This window comes from Lynx rufus, unplaced genomic scaffold, assembly GCF_022079265.1.
Source record: "Lynx rufus isolate CCGP_SWC_20201006 ecotype Redwood Valley unplaced genomic scaffold, mLynRuf1.p SCAF_12, whole genome shotgun sequence".
Classification (NCBI taxonomy): Eukaryota; Metazoa; Chordata; class Mammalia; order Carnivora; family Felidae; genus Lynx; species Lynx rufus.
Window position 1 is genome coordinate 249,978 of NW_025814826.1, and position 23,349 is coordinate 273,326.

The 23,349-nt window shown below is 39.2% G+C and overlaps 1 protein-coding gene and 3 long non-coding RNA genes across 7 annotated transcripts in view; 2 read left to right on the forward strand and 2 right to left on the reverse strand.

Annotated features, from left to right (window-relative positions):
- LOC124507605 (ankyrin repeat domain-containing protein 26-like) overlaps positions 1-23,349 on the reverse strand; it is a 705,441-nt gene that overhangs the window by 169,862 nt on the left and 512,230 nt on the right.
- LOC124507614 (uncharacterized) overlaps positions 1-23,349 on the forward strand; it is a 150,607-nt gene that overhangs the window by 17,576 nt on the left and 109,682 nt on the right. The window contains exon 4 of one of the 4 annotated variants that reach the window (XR_006961041.1): positions 4,098-4,112. The exons of the other annotated variants lie outside the window; for them this stretch is intronic. This is a non-coding gene — a long non-coding RNA (uncharacterized LOC124507614). Of the gene's footprint in view, positions 1-4,097; positions 4,113-23,349 lie in introns of those variants that run through there. 4 annotated transcript variants of the gene reach the window in all.
- On the forward strand, positions 4,128-7,807 carry LOC124507621 (uncharacterized). The gene is made up of 3 exons (XR_006961057.1): positions 4,128-4,158; positions 4,970-5,110; positions 7,716-7,807. It is a non-coding gene; the product is annotated as an uncharacterized LOC124507621 (long non-coding RNA).
- On the reverse strand, positions 7,824-12,519 carry LOC124507618 (uncharacterized). The gene is made up of 3 exons (XR_006961054.1): positions 12,354-12,519; positions 8,199-8,251; positions 7,824-7,859 (listed from the first exon to the last, which is right to left on the reverse strand). It is a non-coding gene; the product is annotated as an uncharacterized LOC124507618 (long non-coding RNA).

Consider the following 23,349-nt stretch of genomic DNA (forward strand, 5'->3'; position numbering starts at 1 on the left):
TCTCTCTCTCTCTCTCTCTCTCACTCTCTCTCTCTCTGCCCCTCCCCTGCTTGTGTCTGCGTTTTGTCACGGAAATAAAAAAAAAAGCAAAAAACAAAACACTAAAACAAAAAAAGATGTTAGCAGTATATTTTGCAAATTTAATTACAGTATGTCTTGGGTGTTGATTTTGATGGAAGTTCTCTGTGCCTCCTGGATCTGGATGTCTGTGTTCTTCTCCACATTATGGAGTTTTTCAGTTATTGTGTCTTCAAATCAATTATCTGTCCCCTTCTCTCTGTCTTCTTCTTCTGGGACTCCTATCATATGAATGTTTTTACATTTGACCGAGTCACCGAGTGCCTTAAGTCTATTCTTGCATTGGATAATTCTTCTTTGTCTTCTTCAGCTTCACTGCTTTCCATTACTCTGTCTTCTAGGTCATTAATTTGTTCCTCTGCTTCTTCCAGCTTGCTGTTCATTTTTACTGCACTCTTCATCTCTGATTCTTCAACTCTTTTATGTCTGTGGTAAGGGTCTCTCGGATGTCTTCCATTCTTTTCTCAAGTCCAGTGAATATCCTTATGATCATGGTTTTAAATTCTCCATTAGGCGTGTTATTTACATCCGTCCCATTTAGGTCTCTGACCATGGCCTTATCCTGTCCTTTCATTTGGGATAAATGCTTCTGTCTTTTCATTTTGTCTGCGTATCTGCCAGCTTCTGTGTGTTAGAGAAGCCAGTTATGTCACCTGCTCCCGAAAGTAATGGACTTAGGAAAAAGACGTCGTGTAATGCCCAGGGTCTAGCACTTCAGGGAGTGTCACCAGTGTGTGCTGCATGTGTTCTGCTCTTGTGTTCTGGCTATGCTATCCTTTAGGCCAGTCGTCTGCAGAGGCTCTCGTCGCCTGGTCTGGTGAGTGTTTGGTCCCTGGCCTGAATGTAGCGGGTTTTAACTAGGTGTGCTATGGTCTGCTTATGGAATGAGACCTGTCACCACCTCTACTGGAACTGAGGCCAAGGGAAACTCTCTGGTTGGGAGATGTGGTGTGGGCAGGCATTTGTCCTGGTCTTCTGGGGGAGGGGTCTGCTGTGCTGGAACTCAAGCAAGAGTGATTGAGAAAGGTCGTTCCACCAGTGTGCAAGGGGGTGGTGTTTGGTGTAAGCAAGTTAGGTAACCAGTGTTAGCAATGCACTGCTTCCTGCAGGTGGCTTTATGTTTGTGGTGAGGGGCAGGAGAAGGAGATGGTGGCAGCCAGCGGCTTTGTTCCTACAGACAGGTCTCTCTGAACTTTGCCTCTGAGGGACGTGCTCTGAGAAGAGCAACTAATCTCCCCACTGTGTGCCCCAGGCACTCTTCAGACCACTGTACCCATGCTATATGCCCCCACGTTGTTTGCCTGCTCTCTGTCCATGAGCAGTGGAGTACCTCAGGGCTCTAAACCAGCTAAATCGGATGCCCTTGAAAACTCCAGACTTTACGCACTACTGGTTGCAAGAACTCACGAAATGCAGGCCCTCTTGTTTTCCAAGCCAGTGGCTATGGGGAAATGTTCTCTTTGTGTGTTCCCCTGTGCGTTTCTCTCTCTCACCCTTACCCACAACCTCGACTCCCTCCCCTCTGCAGAACCCAGGATCTGTTTCTCTTCTAGTCGACATTTCTGCATCAAGGAACTTCTTTGATGTGCCCTCTTCTCTCCCTTTTGTTGTGGAGTTTGTTCTGTCAGTCTTCAGGTCGATTTCTGGGGTTTTTAGGGTGAGCTGATCGTTATCTAGTTGTATTCGTGGGATGAGGCAAGCCTAGAGTCCTCCTACTCCTCTGCCTTCTTCCTGTCTCTAAGATCTTTTTCTAAGATTCCCTTCAATTCCAACAATTCTTACAAGTAGGCAGGAATGCCTCTTTAGAATGTCCCCTCAAGTTAAGGTAGAAGCACAGAGACATACGATTTGAAGCACAATAGTTGAAAAACTAGAAAGAGTCAATTTGATAACCAAAATTGGGCCTTTGGTCTGATTTCAATGAAAGGAAATAGGCAGCTTTGAGTATTTTTTAATCCATTGAATACTCAATCTTCATTCTCCTTTCCTCACTGGGGAAATAAAGAGAATGTCATGGAATCATTTTTCATCTTTTCAGTAGCAAAACAAATGTACTGTCCTTTAGCACTACTTCAATTAACTGCACATTCTCCTTTACCTTATTCCAACCTTCTTTGTGTGGGGAGGTAAGACCATTTCATCTTTGTGTTGTCCCACAATGCTTCTCCATATCATACAAGTTGGCTTCAAAAGTTTGTTGTCATTCAAATTACCAATGTAGTATTTGTCTCTGATAAATCAACTTAATACTACCGCAATTTGTACAGCTGTATTATTTTAATGATATAATGTTTATTCCATTAATTATACGCTGAGCTAAAACATATAGCTAAGCATATCTTTCTATTCAAGTGAAAGAAGGGGAAACAGGCTGCTGTGTTTTCCAAGAAAGTATGATCTGTGCCAAGAACAGGATTAACACCAGTGTTACACACAAGAACCAGGTCAGAAGAGGATCTCATTGTGAATTGCAAGATGACGGGTTAGCAAGATTGCTTAACAGGAAAGAGGAATAGCCTAGAGTTAATCTTTTCCTTCCTAGATGGTGAAAACTATGGATGAGTCTATGCATTATAATGAGATAATAAAATATAATGAAGTAAACGTTAGTAGACTGAGTCAAGAGATCCTATGGCCAAGATTTGATGGAAATGAAAGTGGGCAGCACTGACTGAGACACTAAAAGTTTGCACAGGCAGGGAACCTGGGTGGCTCAGTCAGTTGAGCCTCAACCTCTCAGGTCATGATCCCAGGGTCATGGGATCAAGACCCCTGTCAGCCTCCACACTAAGTGTGAAGCCTGCTAAAAATTCTCTCGTCTCTCTCTCTCTCTCTCTCTCTCCCTCTCTCTCTCTCTCATTCTCTCCCTACACAGCCCCCCATCCTGCTTGTGCCCGCTCTAAAAAATATATAAATATAAATAAATTAAATAAATAAATAAATAAATAAATAAATAAATAGAAGTCTGAACACACTAAAGAAAGAGCATTTTATCTTTTTGAGCCTGACTTCACATCGAGTCATGGGGTCAACAAGGCAAAGGCTGGCAAAAGGGTCCTTCAAGAAACAAAAATCTCTATAGGAGCAAAGTTTAGTTCTACTACATTGACTTTTTATTATTACATAAGTGACTGGTAACTTGCAAGATAACTAGGAAAAAGTTTTCCTAAAATTTGATATGGTACTGGCATAAGGACAGACATATAGATCAATGTATTAACATTGAGAATCTAAACATAAATTCTCACATTATAGTGAACTGATTTTCCACAAGGGTGACAGGCAATTAAATGGAATAAGACTAGTCTTTGTAACAAACGGTACTGGGACAAATGGATATCCACATGCAAAGCAATAAAATCAGACCTCTACCCCATAGCATATATACAAAATTAACTTAAAATCTAAGAGCTAAAATGATAAAACTCTTAGAAAAAAGCTTATGTGTATATGTTTGTGACTGGATTTGACAATGGATTCTTAGACATGACACCAAAAGACAAAAGCAGATTAAGTTTACTTCATCAAAATTAAAAACTACTATGCTTCAAATATCACCATCAAGAAAGTGAAAAGGCAAGTGACTAACTAGGAGAAAATACCTGAAAATCCCATATCTGCTCAGGGATTTGCATGTAGGACATTTAAATAACTCTTCCAATAATGAAAAGACAATCCAATATAAAAACACACAAAAGAATGGATTAGTTCTTTAAAGACGATACAGAAATGGATAATAATCACGTTAAAAGGGAGATGTTTGGGGTTCCTGGGTGGCTCAGTCAGTTAAGCCTCTGATTTGGGCTCAGGTCACGATCTCACGGTTCGTGGGTTCGAGCCCCGCATTGGGCTCTGTGCTGACAGCTGGGAGCCTTGAGCCTGTTTCAGATTCTGTGTCTCCCTCTCCATGACCCTCCCCTGTTCACGCTCTGTCTCCCCTGTCTCAAAAATGAGTAAAACGTTAAAAAAATAAAAAAAGAAGATGTTATATATATATATATATTTTTTTTCCCATGGAGTATTACTCAGCAATCAAAAAAAAAAGGAATCTTGCCATTTGCAACTACGTGGATGGAAGTGGTGTGTATTATGCTAAGTGAAATTAGTAGGAGAAAGACAAAAATCATATGACTGCTCTCGTATGAGGACTTTAAGAGACAAAACAGATGAACAAAAGGAAAGGGAAACAAAAATAATATAAAAACAGGGAGGAGGACAAACACAGGAGACTCATAAATATGGAGAAAAAACTGAGGGTTTCTGGAGGGGTTGTGGGAGGGGGGATGTGCTAAATGGGCAAGGGGCATTAATGAATCTACTCCTGAAATCATTGCTTCACTAAATGCTAACTAATTGGGATGCAAATTAAACAAAAATAAAACTAAAGATACAACAAAAAGACTAACACCCCCCGCCCTACCAAAAAATTTCTCAACCCAGGAAGCCTCTGGTTGGGGATTTAGGAGATAAGGACCTTCTCAAACTCTCACTGAAGGGTTGAGACTACAAGAGAAAGTCAGATTTCAAGATGACATGATCACTCAAAGCGTGCAGAAGTTTGAAACACGCTGAAAAATATTAGCAGGGACTCTCACACATCCGTATGCCAACGTTCACAGCAGCATTATTAACAGTAGCCAAAAGGTGGACTAAACCAAACAATCACTGTAGTATATATAAAATGTTGCTTTTTTAGACTCTCACAATGTTTTTATGAAAATCTCACTATAAACATCATTATGAGTTCAATCAATTTCATCTCTATAGAAAAATTCCATCGCTAGTACCAGATAGCAACAATATCAACCAAATATTTGGATAAGTGAGCCTTTCCATGTGATCCAAAACATTCTTATGTACTACTCCTAGTGAAATAAGGATTCCTTTTCAGTAGGACAGACATCAAGAGACTGACTTACTCTACTTGTCCTTAACAAGTTGCTCGGAAGATTGTGAATTTGGGCCGCTTGCTGTTTGATGGTTTCTTCTGGGCTGGCATTTTGCACTTCTAGCCTAAAACGCAGATCTTAAGGTAATTATTATCACACATAAGTTTCCAAAAATACCATATAATTTCTGAACAAATGAGGGTCTTACAGAAATTCTTTACATTGTATCAAGAGGAAGATTTGGCAATTGAGCCATTTTTTCTCGTTGTCTTTTGTGGATAAGGTGCAAAATTGAGATATAATGTGCCACAATTCTGCATTTCCAAATAACTCAAAGCTGGAATTTGTATCCAGTTTAACAAGGATATACTGGCATAACTAATACATTTCTCATACTACATTGCTTATCTGCTTAATAAAAAGCAATCTATTTTCTTTGAGGATTAAATTATACTTTTCCATATGATCTTACGTCTTCTCGGCATATCTTATGGCCTCTGCATGTTGATCCTTTGCTTCTTGCAACTAAAATAAAGAAAAAAATATAATTTTAACTACTGACAATCTAGTAGAACACCATCACCTGTTTCTGTAACTAAATGTTTTTTTTTTACTTGAGAGAGAGAAAGAGAGAGAGAGAGAGAGAGAGAGAGAGAGAGAGAAAACACACACAAGTGGGGAATAGAGGCAGAGGTAGAGACAGAGAAAATCGTAGGCAGGCTCCAAGCTCAGGGTGAAGCCTGATGTGGGGCTCGGTCTCATGACTGCTCTCATGATGTGGGGTTTAGGATCATGACCTGAGTGGTCACCGTAATTCTAAAGGACGGCAACTCCTGACATTAAGTCCTTGCCCCTTGCTATCTGTGTTTTGAATTGCTCTTAAGGCTTCAAAACCAGATTCTCTAATTCACATTTCTAGCGTTGGCCCCTTTACCTAGGCCATGTGTACTTTTTGCTCTTCCATCTAGGTGCTCATAGACAACACCTCAACCGCACACTCAAAAATCATTACTTGACATGGAGTACCTTTGTAAACAGCTAATCGTGTACATTTTATTTGGACTCTTTTCGGTGTTACTTTGAGTGTGTCTTTCTTTTTGAGTCTTAGGGGGCACCCTTACCCTTAGGATGCTGACCAGCATACTTTGTCTCGCTTTTCTTTATAACACGACATTTATCACAAGGGCTGGATGATCACTGGTTTGCCTTTGTTTCCTTTTGAGTAATTTCTTCGTCCATAGAGATTTCAACATATGGAAGTCTTCTGAAGTTCCTTTCAGATGCATACTTGGCTTTATTGTTAGGAAGGTTAAGTTGGCTAGAGCTACCTCTTCTTCCCAATCCAGATTCTTCACCTCAAAATTGTGTGCATCAAATGTCTTCACCCAGGTAGCCAATGGTTTGGGGATTCAGGAGATGATAAGGGTCTTCTAGAGAAGTCAGAGCTATGGACTGAGTTGGCTGAAAGCTATCTAAGTGTTTGTTTCACAGGGAACACCTTAAAGTGGCAGATAATTTCATGCCATAACCTTAATTCCTTTCTATGGGGATCTACAGAAAATCCCTCCTTATTCTTTAATAAGCTTCATCAGTTTCGGATATCCTTACAAATTTTAGTTTTTGAGACCCTAATGATTTCTTCAGGACACAGTAGCAGGACAATGCCTAGGACTCGCATTCATAGAAGACTGAACAACAGAGAGTCATGTTACTCACATGAAAAGTTCCCTGTTACTATTTGACTCATTTATAAGACATCTAGAAAAGAAAATAATTTTCAATGTCTCTTCAGCCACAAAAAGGACCAGTCAACAGAATGTTCTAATTCCCCTGACGGGTATAGCTGCCTAATGAAACTTGCATGTATATTATATAGTTTTGTGACTGATAGAAACGAGTTGGTCAGTGTATCTACCTCATTGCTCCCACTTAGGATTTACACTGAGAATCCTACAAAGGAGGGTGAGAGTGCGAGGACATTAAGGGTTCTGCTTGGAAAACAGTTGGGGTTTCACTACACATCAATAAATGAGAATCCTGAATGGCACATTAGTCTTTTCTGAGATTGAATTGTGAAATCTCTGAAAGGCTGATTAACTCAAGTGAGTGGAAAAAGAAAATGGGTTTCTGACCTTGCAATGGTAGGAGCACTATGTTACTAGGTAAGACCCTGACAGAGCAGCCATTTCTCCTTTTTCACTGGCGTTTCTTTTCCTTTACAAAATCCAACAAAGAGAAAAGTCCATTCCCTTGAGAAGGATGTTTGCATAACGACCTGCTAGTCATTCTTGATGAAGAGAATAAATTGCACACTTGTAATTACAAATTACAACAAATCATCGTTAAAATAACCCGTTCTCAAACTCTCACTGAAGGGTTAGGACTACAAGAGAAAGTCAGATTTCAAGATGACATGATCACTCAAAGCGTGCGGAAGTTTGAAACACGCTGAAAAATATTAGCAGGGACTCTCACACATCCGTATGCCAACGTTCACAGCAGCATTATTAACAGTAGCCAAAAGGTGGACTAAACCAAACGCTCACTGTGGTATATATAAAATGTTGCTTTTTTAGACTCTCACAATGTTTTTATGAAAATCTCACTATAAACATCATTAGGAGTTCAATCAATTTCATCTCTATAGAAAAATTCCATCGCTAGTAGCAAATAGCAACGATATCAACCAAATATTTGGATAAGTGAGCTTTCCATGTGATCCAAAACATTCTTATGTACTACTCCTAGTGAAATACGGATTCCTTTTCAGTAGGACAGACATTAAGAGACCGACTTACCAAACTTGTCTTTAACAAGTTGCTCGGAAGATTGTGAATTTGGGCCGCTTGCTGTTTGATGGTTTCTTCCTGTCTGGCATTTTGCACTTCTAGCCTAAAATGCAGATCTTAAGATAATTATTCTCACACATAAGCGTAAAACAATACCATATAATATCTGAACAAATGAGGGTCTTACAGAAATTCTTTACATTGTATCAAGAGGAAGATTTGGGAATTGTGCCATTTTTCTCGTGTTTTGTGGATAAGGTGCAAAATAGAGATATAATATCCCAATTTTGCATTTCAAAATAGCTCAAAGCTGGAATTTGTATCCAGCTTAACAATAATATACTGGCATAACAAGTATATTTCTCGTACTACACTGCTTATCTGCTGTATAAATAAGGTATTTTCTGTGAGGTTTAAATTATACTTTTGCATATGATCTTACGTCTTCTCCGCATATCTTATGTCCTTTGCCTCTCGATCCTTTGCTTCTTGCAACTAGAATAAAGAAAAAAAATTTTAACTACTGACAATCTAGTAAAACACCATCACCTGTTTTTGTAACCAAATATTATTATTTTTTTTTTTTACTTAGTGGGGCACAGAGAGAGAGAGAGAGAGAGAGAGAGAGAACGCCCGAATGGGGAAGGGAGTCATAGGGAGAGACAGAGAAACTTGTAAGCAGGCTCCAAGCTCAGGGTGAAGCCTGATGTGGGTCTCGGTCTCATGACCGGTCTCATGATGTGGAGTTTGGGATCATGACCTGAGTGAAAATTAAGAGTCAGGATGCTCAACCAACAAAGCCACCCAAGTGCCCCTGTAACTGAAATCTTATTGGACCCAGCCACACTCTCCCCTACATGCTGATTGATGGCTACTTTTCGGTCATAACAGCAGAGTGGAGCTGCTACAACAGAGACTGTGGCCTACAAAGCCGAAAATGTTTCAATACTCTTCCAGAATAGTTTACCAAACTTACTCTCTTACAAAAACATAACGTTGTTAATGTTTATAAATTATATATGATCAGATAAACATACAAATGTATCTACTGGTCAAATGGGGGAAATATAGGAAATTACCTTATGGTAAACATTTCTGTTCTCACATTACAAGCACTACATCAACTATGATTTTAAATATTCACATAGGTGAATGACATTGCTATTCTCGTGATCATGAAACTGAACATGCTATTTTCAGTGACAACGAGATATTTCATGGAAGAGTTTGACAAGCAGTATCCTAGTAGGAGCCAGAAAGCCTGGGTCTGAATTCCCAATTCTGCTCGTTATGAGCTCTATGACCTTGAGCACACTCCCTAATACTTCCATGTCTCAGTCTTTGCATCTGTAAAATGAAGGTAATGACAGCACCTACTGGGGCACCTGAGTGGCTCAGTCGGTTCAGTGTGTTGTTTTTGATTTCTGCTCAGGACATGATCTCAGCGTCACGTGATTAAGCCCCACATCGGGCTCTACGTGGACACCAAGGAGCCTGCTTGGAATTCTGTCTCTCTCTCTCTCTCTCTCTCTCTCTCTCTCTCTCTCCCTCTTTCTCACTCTCCCTACCTTCCCTTCCCCACAATCTGTCTCTCTCTCACTCTCTCTCTCTCTCTCTCTCAAAATAAGGAACCTTAAAAAAATGATCTCAAAATAAATAATAATAGTATCTACCTAAGTGGGATCTTGGTAATATGAATTTAGGAAATAATACATGAACAACTTACAAGGGTACGTGGCACATAGTCAGCTCTAAGTGTATGCATTTAGCATGATTACTGTTGCTGTATTTTGTGTTCCAATACAATGAGATAGTTTAGGCAGGTGGCATGCCAATACAAGTAGCCCCGTATGCAAACTATACTGAAGTTATTCTTCATATCACCACAAGTGGCAGCAAATGGGAGGATGAGGCCCAGAATCTCTCCTCAGTACTTCACACAACTTTCGCCAATGCCACTAGCAAACAGTACTTTTTTTCCCTCTTATAATACTTTCAACTAACATCCTCTCTATACCCTCAGTGGACAATGCTCACAGAGTAAAGTACAAATAGCACCGCCTAGACTGAGTAGTAGATGCTTTACATGACCATCAGAGGCAAGGGAAAGCCACTGATATGGAAATAATGGAGTCTTGCTAAACCAAATTTCCTCAATCATTTCATGCCCGTACTGTTTACGTTAGGCTGCTTTAGCAGGTACTCTGGTGAAGAGATTAAGGCTTTGTGGTAACAGCATATCAGAAAAGCTGGCCCCAGAGCTTTGCCGTTGGTAAAGTGCTACACATCTGTAAATCACAGCACCGGCTGCATAAGGAAGAAAGATTTCAATTTCTCCTTTTCTATTAACCATTTGCTTAAGTTTGAAACATTCTCCATCTATAACACTGCTTCTCCCCTTGCAGTGGACTCGAACATTCTTTAATGAATCATCTCATCCACAGATTCAAGTTTTCTTCACTTATTCCTTCTTTTACACTAAAATCTAACTTCCACTAAGAAAATTTGAGGGTCATAAAGGACCTTTTTTTAAAAAAAAATTATTAAAGTCTTTATCCTGCTTCACTTCTCACCAGCAGCTGAGAAAAATGATCATATCCTCCGTCTGCACTTCTAACCCCACCTTATTTCTGAAGGACGGCAACCCCTGACATTAAGTCCTTGCCCCTTGCTATCTGTGTTTTGAATTGCTCTTCAGGCTTCAAAAACAGATTCTCAAATTCACATTTCCAGCTTTGGCCCTTTACCTAGGCCATGTGTCCTTTTCGCTCTTCCATCTGGTGCTCATAGACATCCTCCTCAACCGCGCACTCAAAAATCATTACTTGACATGGAGTGCCTTTGTAGACAGCTAATCGTGTCCATTTTATTTGGGCTCTTTTCGGCGTTAGAGTGTGGCTTTCTTATTGAGTCTGAAGGGGCACTTTTACCCTTAGGATGCTGACGAGCACACTTTGTCTCGCTTTTTTTATAGCACGACATTTATCACAAGGGCTATATGATCACTGGTTTGCCTTTGTTTCCTTTTGAGTAATTTCTTAGTCCATAGAGATTTCAATTTACGGAAGTCTTCTGAAGTTCCTTTCAGACCCATACTTGGCTATATTGTTAGGAAGGTTAAGTTGGCTAGAGCTACCTCTTCTTCCCAATCCAGATTCTTCACCTCAAAATTGTGTGCATCAAATATCTTCACCCAGGTAGCCCCTGGTTTGGGGATTCAGGAGATAAGGGTCTTCTAGAGAAGTCAGAGCTATGGACTCAGTTGGCTGAAAGCTATCTAAGTGTTTGTTTCACAGGGAACACCTTAAAATGGCGGAGAACTTCATGCCATAACCCTAATTCCATTCTCTAGGGATCTACACAAAATCCCTCGTTATTCTTTAATAAGCTTCATCAGTTTTGGATATCCTTGCAAATTTTAGTTTTTGAGACCTTAATGATTTCTTTAGGACACAGTAGCAGGACAATGCCTAGCACTCTCATTCATAGAAGACTGATCAACAGAGTGTCATATTACTCGCATGAAAAGTTCCCTATTACAATGTGACTCATTAATAAGACGTATAGAAAAGAAAGTAGTTTTCAATGTCCCTTCAGTCATAAAAAGGACCAGTCAACACAATGTTCTAGTTCCCCTGACGGGTATAGCTGCCTAATGAAACTTGCATGTATATTATATAGCTTTTGTGACTGACACAAACGAGTTGGTCAGTGTATCTACCTCATTGCTCCCACTTAGGATTTACAATGAGAATCCTACAAAGGAGGGTGAGAGTGGGATGACATTCACTGTTCCACTTGGAAAACAGTTGTGGTTTCACTACATAAATTAGAATCTTGAATGGCACATTAGTCTTTTCTGAAATTGAATTCTGAAATCTCTGAAAGGCTGATTAACTCAAGTGAATGGAAAAAAAATGAGTTTCTGAACTTTCAATGGTAGGAGCACTATGTTACTAGGTAAGGCCCTGACAGAGCAGCCATTTCTCCTTTTTCACTGGCATTTCTTTTCCTTTACAAAATCCAACAAAGAAAAAAGGCTATTCTTTGGAAAGGACGTTTGCATAATGACCTGCTAGTCATTGTTGATGAAGAGAATAAGTTGCAAATTTGTAGTTATAAATTACAACATATCATCATTAAAAGAACTCTTTCTGAAACTCTCACTAAAGGGTTGGGTTTACAGCAGAAAGTCAGAATGCCAGATGAGATGATCACTCAAAGACTGAGGACGTTTGAAACACGCTGAAAAATATTAGCAGGGACTCACACATCTGTATGCCAATGTTCACAGCACCTTTATATACAAGAGCCAAAAGGAGGACTAAACCAAATGCTCACTGTGGTATATACAAAATGTTGCTCTTCTTAGATTCTCACAATATTTTTATTTAAATCTCACTACAAACATCATTACTTTATGAATTCAATCAACTTCATCTATATAGAAGAATTACATCACTAGTAGCAAGCAGAAACAATATCAACCAAATATTTTGATCGGTGAAATTTTCCATATGAGCCAAAACATTCTTATGTACTACTACTAGTGACATAAGGATTCCTTTTCAGGACAATCATTAAGAGATCGACTTACCAAACTTGCCTTTAGCAAGTTGCTCTGAAGATCTTGAATTTGGGCCACTTGATGTTTGATGGTTGCTTCTTGCCTGGCATTTTTAACCTTTAGCCTAAAATGCAGATCTTAAGATAATTATTCTGACACATAATTTTAAAACTGTATCGTATAATTTCTGAACAAGTGAGGGTATTACAGAAATTCTTAAAATTGTATCAAGAGGATGATTTGGCAATTGTGCCAATTTTCTCGTTGTGTTTTGTGGTAATGGTGCAAAATTGAGAGATAAAATGCCAAAATTTTGCATTTCAAAATAGCTCAAAGCTGGAACTTGTATCCAGCTTAACAATGATATACTCGCATAACTAATACATTTCTCATAGTACACTCCTTATCTGCTTTATAAATAAACAAGTTATTTTCTGTGAGGTTTAAATTATACTTTAGCATATGATCTTTAATCTTCTCAGCGTATCTTACGGCCTCTGCATGTCGTTCCTGTGCTTCTTGTAACTAAAATAAAGAAAAAATAATACTTTTAAATACTGTCAATCTAGTTGAACACCATCACCTGTTTCTGTAACTAAATGTTTTTTTTTTGTTGTTGTTATTTTATACTTGAAAGAGAGACAGAGAGGGAGAGAGCTCACACAAGTGGGAAGGGAGTCAGAGGGAAAGACAGAGAAAAAGGTAAGTAGGCTGCAAGCTCAGGGTGAAGCCTGATGTGGGGCTCGGTCTCATGACCGGTCTCATGATGTGGGGTTTGGGATCATGACCTGAGTGGAAATTAAGAGTCAGGACGCTCAACCAACTAAGCCGCCTAAGCACCCCTGTAACTAAAATCTTATTGGACCCAGCCACACTCTCCTCTACATGCTGAATGATGGCTACTTTTAGGTCATAACAAAAGAGTTCAGCTTCTACAACAGAGACTATGGCCTACAAAGCCGAAAACATTTCAATACTGGTACAGAATAGTTTACCAATCTTACTCTCCTACAAAAACATAACGTTGTTAATGGTTTTAAATTATATATGATGAGATAAAAATACAAATGTGTCTACTGGTCAAATGGAGGAAATATAGGGAATTACCTTATGGTAAACATTTCTGTTTTCATATTCCAAGCACCATATCAACTATGATTTTCAATATTCACATAGGTGAATGACATTGCTGTTCTCGTGATTATGAAACTGAACATGCTGTTTTCAGTGACGAGATATTTCACGGAAGAGTTTGACAAGCAGTATCCTAGTAGGAGCCAGAAAGCCTGGGTCTGAATTCCCAATTCTGCTGGTTATGAGCTGTATGACCTTAAGCACAGTACCTAAAACTTCCGTGTCTCAGTCTCTAAATCTGTAAAATGAAAGTCATAACAGCACCTACTGGGGTACCTGAGTGGCTCAGTCGGGTCAGCGTCTGGCTCTTGATTTCTGCTCAGGACATGATCTCAGGGTCACGTGATTGAGCCCCACATCGAGCTCTGCGTGGATAGTGAGGAGCCTGCTTGGCATTCTCTCTCTCTCTCTCTCTCTCTCTCTCTCTCTCTCTCTCCCTCTCTCTCTCTCTCTCTCCCTACCTGCTCTTCCCACAATCTCTCTCTGTCTCTCTCTCTGTCTCTGTCTCTCTCTCTCTCAAAATAAAGAATCTTATAACAGTGATCTGAAAAATAAATAATAATAGGATCTACCTCACTGGGATCTTGGGAATATAAAATTAGGAAATAATACGTGAACAACTTACAAGGGTACGTGGCACATAGTCAGCTCTAAGTGTATGCATTTAGCATGATTACTGTTGCTGTATTTTGCGTTCCAATACAATGAGATAGTTAAGGCAGGTGGCATGCCAATACAAGTGGTCCCCTATACAAATTATACTGAAGTCATTCTTCATACCACCGCAAGTGGCAGCAAATGGGGAGCATGAGGCCCAGAATCTCTCCTCAGTACTTCACACAACTTTCGCCAATGCCACTAGCAAACAGTACTTTTTTTTTCCCCACTTATAATAGTTTTAACTAACTCCCTGTCTATACTACTCAGTGGATAATACTCACGGACTACGGTACAAATAGCACCTCTTCCATTGAGTAATAGATGCTTTACATGACCATCAGAGGCATGGGAAAGCCACTGACATGGAAATAATGGAGTCTTGCTAAACCAAATTTCCTCAATCATTTCATGCCCACACTGTTTACATTAGGCTGCTTTAGCCGGTACTCTGATGAGGAGATTAAGGCTTTGTGGTAACAACATATCAGAAAAGCTGGCCCCAGAGCTTTGCCGTTGGTAAAGTGCTACACATCTGTAAATCACAGCACCGGCTGCATAAGGAAGAAAGATTTCAATTTCTCCTTTTCTATTAACCATTTGCTTAACTTTTGACGCTTTGTCCATCTATCACGCTGCTTCTCCCCTTGCAGTGGACTCGAACATTCTTTAATGTATCGTCTCATCCACAGATTCAAGGTTTCTTCACTTATTTCCTTCTTATACACTAAAATCTAACTTTCACTCCTATCATTCCACTAAGACATTTTGAGGGTCATCAAGAACCTCTTTTTTTTTTTTTTTTAATTTCATTAAGGTCTCTATCCTGCTTCACTTTTCAGCAGCAGCTGAGAAAAATGACCATGCCCTCCCTCTGCTCTTTTAACCACACCTTATTTCTGAAGGACGGCAACCCCTGACATTAAGTCCTTGCCCCTTGCTATCTGTGTTTTGAATTGCTCTTCAGGCTTCAAAACCAGATTCTCGATTTTCACATTTCCAGCTTTGGCCCCTTTACCTAGGCCATGTGTCCTTTTCGCTCTTCCATCTAGATGCTCATAGACAACATCCTCAACCGCGCACTCAAAAATCATTACTTGACATGGAGTACCTTTGTAGACAGCTAATCATGTACATTTTATTTGGACTCTTTTCAGTGTTACTTTGAGTGTGTCTTTCTTATTGAGTCTTAGGGAGCACCCTTACCCTTAGGATGCTGACCAGCATACTTTTTCTCGCTTTTCTTTATAACACGACATTTATCACAAGGGCTGTATGATCACTGGTTTGCCTTTGTTTCCTTTTGAGTAATTTCTTAGTCCATAGAGATTTCAATTTACGGAAGTCTTCTGAAGTTCCTTTCAGACCCATACTTGGCTATATTGTTAGGAAGGTTAAGTTGGCTAGAGCTACCTCTTCTTCCCAATCCAGATTCTTCACCTCAAAATTGTGTGCATCAAATATCTTCACCCAGGTAGCCCCTGGTTTGGGGATTCAGGAGATAAGGGTCTTCTAGAGAAGTCAGAGCTATGGACTCAGTTGGCTGAAAGCTATCTAAGTGTTTGTTTCACAGGGAACACCTTAAAATGGCGGAGAACTTCATGCCATAACCCTAATTCCATTCTCTAGGGATCTACACAAAATCCCTCGTTATTCTTTAATAAGCTTCATCAGTTTTGGATATCCTTGCAAATTTTAGTTTTTGAGACCTTAATGATTTCTTTAGGACACAGTAGCAGGACAATGCCTAGCACTCTCATTCATAGAAGACTGATCAACAGAGTGTCATATTACTCGCATGAAAAGTTCCCTATTACAATGTGACTCATTAATAAGACGTATAGAAAAGAAAGTAGTTTTCAATGTCCCTTCAGTCATAAAAAGGACCAGTCAACACAATGTTCTAGTTCCCCTGACGGGTATAGCTGCCTAATGAAACTTGCATGTATATTATATAGCTTTTGTGACTGACACAAACGAGTTGGTCAGTGTATCTACCTCATTGCTCCCACTTAGGATTTACAATGAGAATCCTACAAAGGAGGGTGAGAGTGGGATGACATTCACTGTTCCACTTGGAAAACAGTTGTGGTTTCACTACATAAATTAGAATCTTGAATGGCACATTAATCTTTTCTGAAATTGAATTCTGAAATCTCTGAAAGGCTGATTAACTCAAGTGAATGGAAAAAAAATGAGTTTCTGAACTTTCAATGGTAGGAGCACTATGTTACTAGGTAAGGCCCTGACAGAGCAGCCATTTCTCCCTTTTCACTGGCATTTCTTTTCCTTTACAAAATCCAACAAAGAAAAAAGGCTATTCTTTGGAAAGGACGTTTGCATAATGACCTGCTAGTCATTGTTGATGAAGAGAATAAGTTGCAAATTTGTAGTTATAAATTACAACATATCATCATTAAAAGAACTCTTTCTGAAACTCTCACTAAAGGGTTGGGTTTACAGCAGAAAGTCAGAATGCCAGATGAGATGATCACTCAAAGACTGAGGACGTTTGAAACACGCTGAAAAATATTAGCAGGGACTCACACATCTGTATGCCAATGTTCACAGCACCTTTATATACAAGAGCCAAAAGGAGGACTAAACCAAATGCTCACTGTGGTATATACAAAATGTTGCTCTTCTTAGATTCTCACAATATTTTTATTTAAATCTCACTACAAACATCATTACTTTATGAATTCAATCAACTTCATCTATATAGAAGAATTACATCACTAGTAGCAAGCAGAAACAATATCAACCAAATATTTTGATCGGTGAAATTTTCCATATGAGCCAAAACGTTCTTATGTACTACTACTAGTGACATAAGGATTCCTTTTCAGGACAATCATTAAGAGATCGACTTACCAAACTTGCCTTTAGCAAGTTGCTCTGAAGATCTTGAATTTGGGCCACTTGATGTTTGATGGTTGCTTCTTGCCTGGCATTTTTAACCTTTAGCCTAAAATGCAGATCTTAAGATAATTATTCTGACACATAATTTTAAAACTGTATCGTATAATTTCTGAACAAGTGAGGGTATTACAGAAATTCTTAAAATTGTATCAAGAGGATGATTTGGCAATTGTGCCAATTTTCTCGTTGTGTTTTGTGGTAATGGTGCAAAATTGAGAGATAAAATGCCAAAATTTTGCATTTCAAAATAGCTCAAAGCTGGAACTTGTATCCAGCTTAACAATGATATACTCGCATAACTAATACATTTCTCATAGTACACTCCTTATCTGCTTTATAAATAAACAAGTTATTTTCTGTGAGGTTTAAATTATACTTTAGCATATGATCTTTAATCTTCTCAGCGTATCTTACGGCCTCTGCATGTCGTTCCTGTGCTTCTTGTAACTAAAATAAAGAAAAAATAATACTTTTAAATACTGTCAATCTAGTTGAACACCATCACCTGTTTCTGTAACTAAATGTTTTTTTTTTTTTTGTTATTTTATACTTGAAAGAGAGACAGAGAGGGAGAGAGCTCACACAAGTGGGAAGGGAGTCAGAGGGAAAGACAGAGAAAAAGGTAAGTAGGCTGCAAGCTCAGGGTGAAGCCTGATGTGGGGCTCGGTCTCATGACCGGTCTCATGATGTGGGGTTTGGGATCATGACCTGAGTGGAAATTAAGAGTCAGGACGCTCAACCAACTAAGCCGCCTAAGCACCCCTGTAACTAAAATCTTATTGGACCCAGCCACACTCTCCTCTACATGCTGAATGATGGCTACTTTTAGGTCATAACAAAAGAGTTCAGCTTCTACAACAGAGACTATGGCCTACAAAGCCGAAAACATTTCAATACTGGTACAGAATAGTTTACCAATCTTACTCTCCTACAAAAACACAACGTTGTTAATGGTTTTAAATTATATATGATGAGATAAAAATACAAATGTGTCTACTGGTCAAATGGAGGAAATATAGGGAATTACCTTATGGTAAACATTTCTGTTTTCATATTCCAAGCACCATATCAACTATGATTTTCAATATTCACATAGGTGAATGACATTGCTGTTCTCGTGATTATGAAACTGAACATGCTGTTTTCAGTGACGAGATATTTCACGGAAGAGTTTGACAAGCAGTATCCTAGTAGGAGCCAGAAAGCCTGGGTCTGAATTCCCAATTCTGCTGGTTATGAGCTGTATGACCTTAAGCACAGTACCTAAAACTTCCGTGTCTCAGTCTCTAAATCTGTAAAATGAAAGTCATAACAGCACCTACTGGGGTACCTGAGTGGCTCAGTCGGGTCAGCGTCTGGCTCTTGATTTCTGCTCAGGACATGATCTCAGGGTCACGTGATTGAGCCCCACATCCAGCTCTGCGTGGATAGTGAGGAGCCTGCTTGGCATTCTCTCTCTCTCTCTCTCTCTCTCTCTCTCTCTCCCTCTCTCTCTCTCTCTCTCCCTACCTGCTCTTCCCACAATCTCTCTCTGTCTCTCTCTCTGTCTCTGTCTCTCTCTCTCTCAAAATAAAGAATCTTATAACAGTGATCTGAAAAATAAATAATAATAGGATCTACCTCACTGGGATCTTGGGAATATAAAATTAGGAAATAATACGTGAACAACTTACAAGGGTACGTGGCACATAGTCAGCTCTAAGTGTATGCATTTAGCATGATTACTGTTGCTGTATTTTGCGTTCCAATACAATGAGATAGTTAAGGCAGGTGGCATGCCAATACAAGTGGTCCCCTATACAAATTATACTGAAGTCATTCTTCATACCACCGCAAGTGGCAGCAAATGGGGAGCATGAGGCCCAGAATCTCTCCTCAGTACTTCACACAACTTTCGCCAATGCCACTAGCAAACAGTACTTTTTTTTTCCCCACTTATAATAGTTTTAACTAACTCCCTGTCTATACTACTCAGTGGATAATACTCACGGACTACGGTACAAATAGCACCTCTTCCATTGAGTAATAGATGCTTTACATGACCATCAGAGGCATGGGAAAGCCACTGACATGGAAATAATGGAGTCTTGCTAAACCAAATTTCCTCAATCATTTCATGCCCACACTGTTTACATTAGGCTGCTTTAGCCGGTACTCTGATGAGGAGATTAAGGCTTTGTGGTAACAACATATCAGAAAAGCTGGCCCCAGAGCTTTGCCGTTGGTAAAGTGCTACACATCTGTAAATCACAGCACCGGCTGCATAAGGAAGAAAGATTTCAATTTCTCCTTTTCTATTAACCATTTGCTTAACTTTTGACGCTTTGTCCATCTATCACGCTGCTTCTCCCCTTGCAGTGGACTCGAACATTCTTTAATGTATCGTCTCATCCACAGATTCAAGGTTTCTTCACTTATTTCCTTCTTATACACTAAAATCTAACTTTCACTCCTATCATTCCACTAAGACATTTTGAGGGTCATCAAGAACCTCTTTTTTTTTTTTTAATTTCATTAAGGTCTCTATCCTGCTTCACTTTTCAGCAGCAGCTGAGAAAAATGACCATGCCCTCCCTCTGCTCTTTTAACCACACCTTATTTCTGAAGGACGGCAACCCCTGACATTAAGTCCTTGCCCCTTGCTATCTGTGTTTTGAATTGCTCTTCAGGCTTCAAAACCAGATTCTCGATTTTCACATTTCCAGCTTTGGCCCCTTTACCTAGGCCATGTGTCCTTTTCGCTCTTCCATCTAGATGCTCATAGACAACATCCTCAACCGCGCACTCAAAAATCATTACTTGACATGGAGTACCTTTGTAGACAGCTAATCATGTACATTTTATTTGGACTCTTTTCAGTGTTACTTTGAGTGTGTCTTTCTTATTGAGTCTTAGGGAGCACCCTTACCCTTAGGATGCTGACCAGCATACTTTTTCTCGCTTTTCTTTATAACACGACATTTATCACAAGGGCTGGATGATCACTGGTTTGCCTTTGTTTCCTTTTGAGTAATTTCTTCGTCCATAGAGATTTCAACATATGGAAGTCTTCTGAAGTTCCTTTCAGACCCATACTTGGCTATATTGTTAGGAAGGTTAAGTTGGCTAGAGCTACCTCTTCTTCCCAATCCAGATTCTTCACCTCAAAATTGTGTGCATCAAATATCTTCACCCAGGTAGCCCCTGGTTTGGGGATTCAGGAGATAAGGGTCTTCTAGAGAAGTCAGAGCTATGGACTCAGTTGGCTGAAAGCTATCTAAGTGTTTGTTTCACAGGGAACACTTTAAAGTGGTAGATAATTTCATGCCATAACCCTAATTCCTTTCTGTAGGGATCTACACAAAATCCCTCGTTATTCTTTAATAAGCTTCATCAGTTTTGGATATCCTTACAGATTTTAGTTTTTGAGACCTTAATGATTTCTTTAGGACACAGCAGGACAATGCCTATCGCTCTCATTCATAGAAGTATCATCAACCGAGTATCATGTTACTCGCATGAAAATTTCCCTGTTACTATGTGACTCATTAATAAGACGTCTAAAAAAGGAAGTAATTTTCAATGTCTCTTCAGCCACAAAAAGGACCAGTCAACAGAATATTCTAGTTCCCCTGACGGGTATAGCTGTCTAATGAAACTTGCATGTATATTATATAACTTTTGTGACTGACAGAAACGAGTTGGTCAGTGTATCTACCTCATTGCTCCAGCTTAGGATTTACAATGAGCATCCTCCAAAGGAGGGTGAGAGTGGGATGACATTCACTGTTCTGCTTGGAAAACAGTTGGGGTTTCACTACATATGAATAAATGAGAATCCTGAATGGCACATTAGTCTTTTCTGAGATTGAATTGTGAAATCTCCAAAAGTCTGGTTAACTCACGTGAATGGAAAAAAAAAAAATGAGTCTGAACTTTCAATGGTAGGAGCACTATGTTACTAGGTAAGTCTCTGACAGAGAAACCATTTCTCCTTTTTCACTGGCATTTCTTTTCCATTACAAAATCCAACAAGGAGAAAAGTCCATTCCTTTGAGAAGGACGTTTGCATAATGATCTGCTGGTCATTGTTAATGAAGAGAATAAATTGCAAACTTGTAATTACAAATTACAACAAATCATCATTAAAATAAACCGTTCTCAAACTCTCACTGAAGGGATGAGATTACAAGAGAATGTCAGAATTCAAGATCAAATGATCACTCAAAGATTGGGGATGTTGGAAACACGCTGAAAAATAGTAGCAGGGACTCTCACACATCTGTATGCCAACATTCACAACAGCATTATTAACAGTAGCCAAAGGTGGACTAAAATGCTCAATGTGGTATATATAAAATGTTGCTTTTTTTAGATTCTCACGTTTTTTTATGAAAATCTCAGTATAAACATCATTACTTTATGAATTCAATCAACTTCATCTATATAGAAGAATTACATCACTAGTAGCAAGTAGGAACAATATCAACCAAACCTTTGCAGCAGTGAGATTTTCCATGGGATCCAAAACATTCTTATGTACTAGTACTAGTGAAATACGGATTCCTTTTCAGGAGGACAGACATTAAGAGGTCGACTTACCAAACTTGTCTTTATCACGTTGTTCTCAGGATCTTGAATCTGGGCCGCTTGATGTTTGATGGTTGCTTCTTGTGTGGCATTTTTAACCTGTAGCCTAAAATGCAGATCTTAAGATAATTATTCTCACCCATAAATTTAAAACAACATCACATACTTTCTGAACAAATGAGGGTATTACAGAAATCCTTAAAATTTTGTCAAGAGGAAGATTTGGGAATTGTGCCATTTTTCTCATCGTGTTTTGTGGATAAGGTGCAAAATTCAGAGATAATATGCCACAATTCTGCATTTAAAAGTAGCTCAAAGCTGGAATTTGTATCCAGCTTAACAATGATATACTGGCATAACTAATACATTTCCCATACTACACTGTTTATCTGCTTTATAAATAAACAAGTTATTTTCTGTGAGGTTTAAATTATACTTTTGCACATGATCTTTCATCTCCTCAGCATATCTTATGGCCTCTCCATGTCGTTCCTGTTCTTCTGGCAACTAAAATAGAGAAAAAATTACTTTAACCACTGAAAATCTAGTAGAAAACCATCATCTGTTTCTTTAACTAAATTTTTTTTGACTTGAGAGAGACAGGGAGAGAGAGAGAGAGAGAGAGAGAGAGAGAGAGCATGCAGAAGTGTGGAAGAGAGACAGAGGGAGAGACAGAGAAAATTGTAAGCAGACTGCTAGCTCAGGGCGAAGCCTGATGTGGGGCTCGGTCTCATGACCGGTCTCATGATGTGGGATTTGGGATCATGACCTGAGTGGAAATTAAGAGTCAGGACCTCAGCCAACTAACCCGCCCAAGCGCCGCTGTAAAATATTTTTGGAGCCAGCCACCCTCTCCTCTACATGCTGATTGATGGCTACTTTGAGATCATAACAAAAGAGTTCAGCTTCTACAACAGAGACTATGGCCTACAAAGATGAAATGTTTCAATACTCTTACAGAATAGTTTACCAACCTTACTCTCCTACAAAAACATAACATCGTTAATGTTTTTAAATTATATATGATCACATAAATGTACAAATGTATCTATTGGTCAAATGGAGGATATATAGGAATTTACCTTATGGTAAACATTTCTATTTTCATATTCCAAGCACCACATCAACTATGATTTTACATATTCACATAGGTGAATTACGTTCCTATTCTCGTGATTATGAAACTGAACACACTGTTTTCAGCGACAAGATATTTCATGGAAGAATTTGAGAAGCAATATCCTAGTAGGGGCCAGAATGCCTGGGTCTGATTTCCCAGTTCTGCTCATTATGAGCTGTATGACCTTGAGCACACTACCTAAAACTTCCATGTCTCAATCTCTGCATCTGTAAAATGAAGGTAATAATAGCACCTACTGGGACATCTGAGTGGCTCAGTCGGTTCAGTGTCTGGCTCTTGATTTCAGCTCAGGACATGATCACAGGATCATGTAATTGAGCCCCACATCGAGCTCTGCATGGACAGTGAGGAGCCTGCTTGGGATTCTCTCTCTCTCTCCCTCTCTCTCTCTCTCCCTTTTTCTCTCTCTCCCTACATGCCCTTCCCCAAAATCTCTCTGTCTCTCTCTCTCAAAATAAAGGACTTTAAAAAAGTGATCTCAAAATAAATGATAATAGTATCTACCCCACTGGGATGTTGGGAAGATTACATTAGGAAATAATAGATGAACAACTTAGAAGGGTACGTGGCACATAGCTCTAAGTGTCTGCATGTAGCATGATT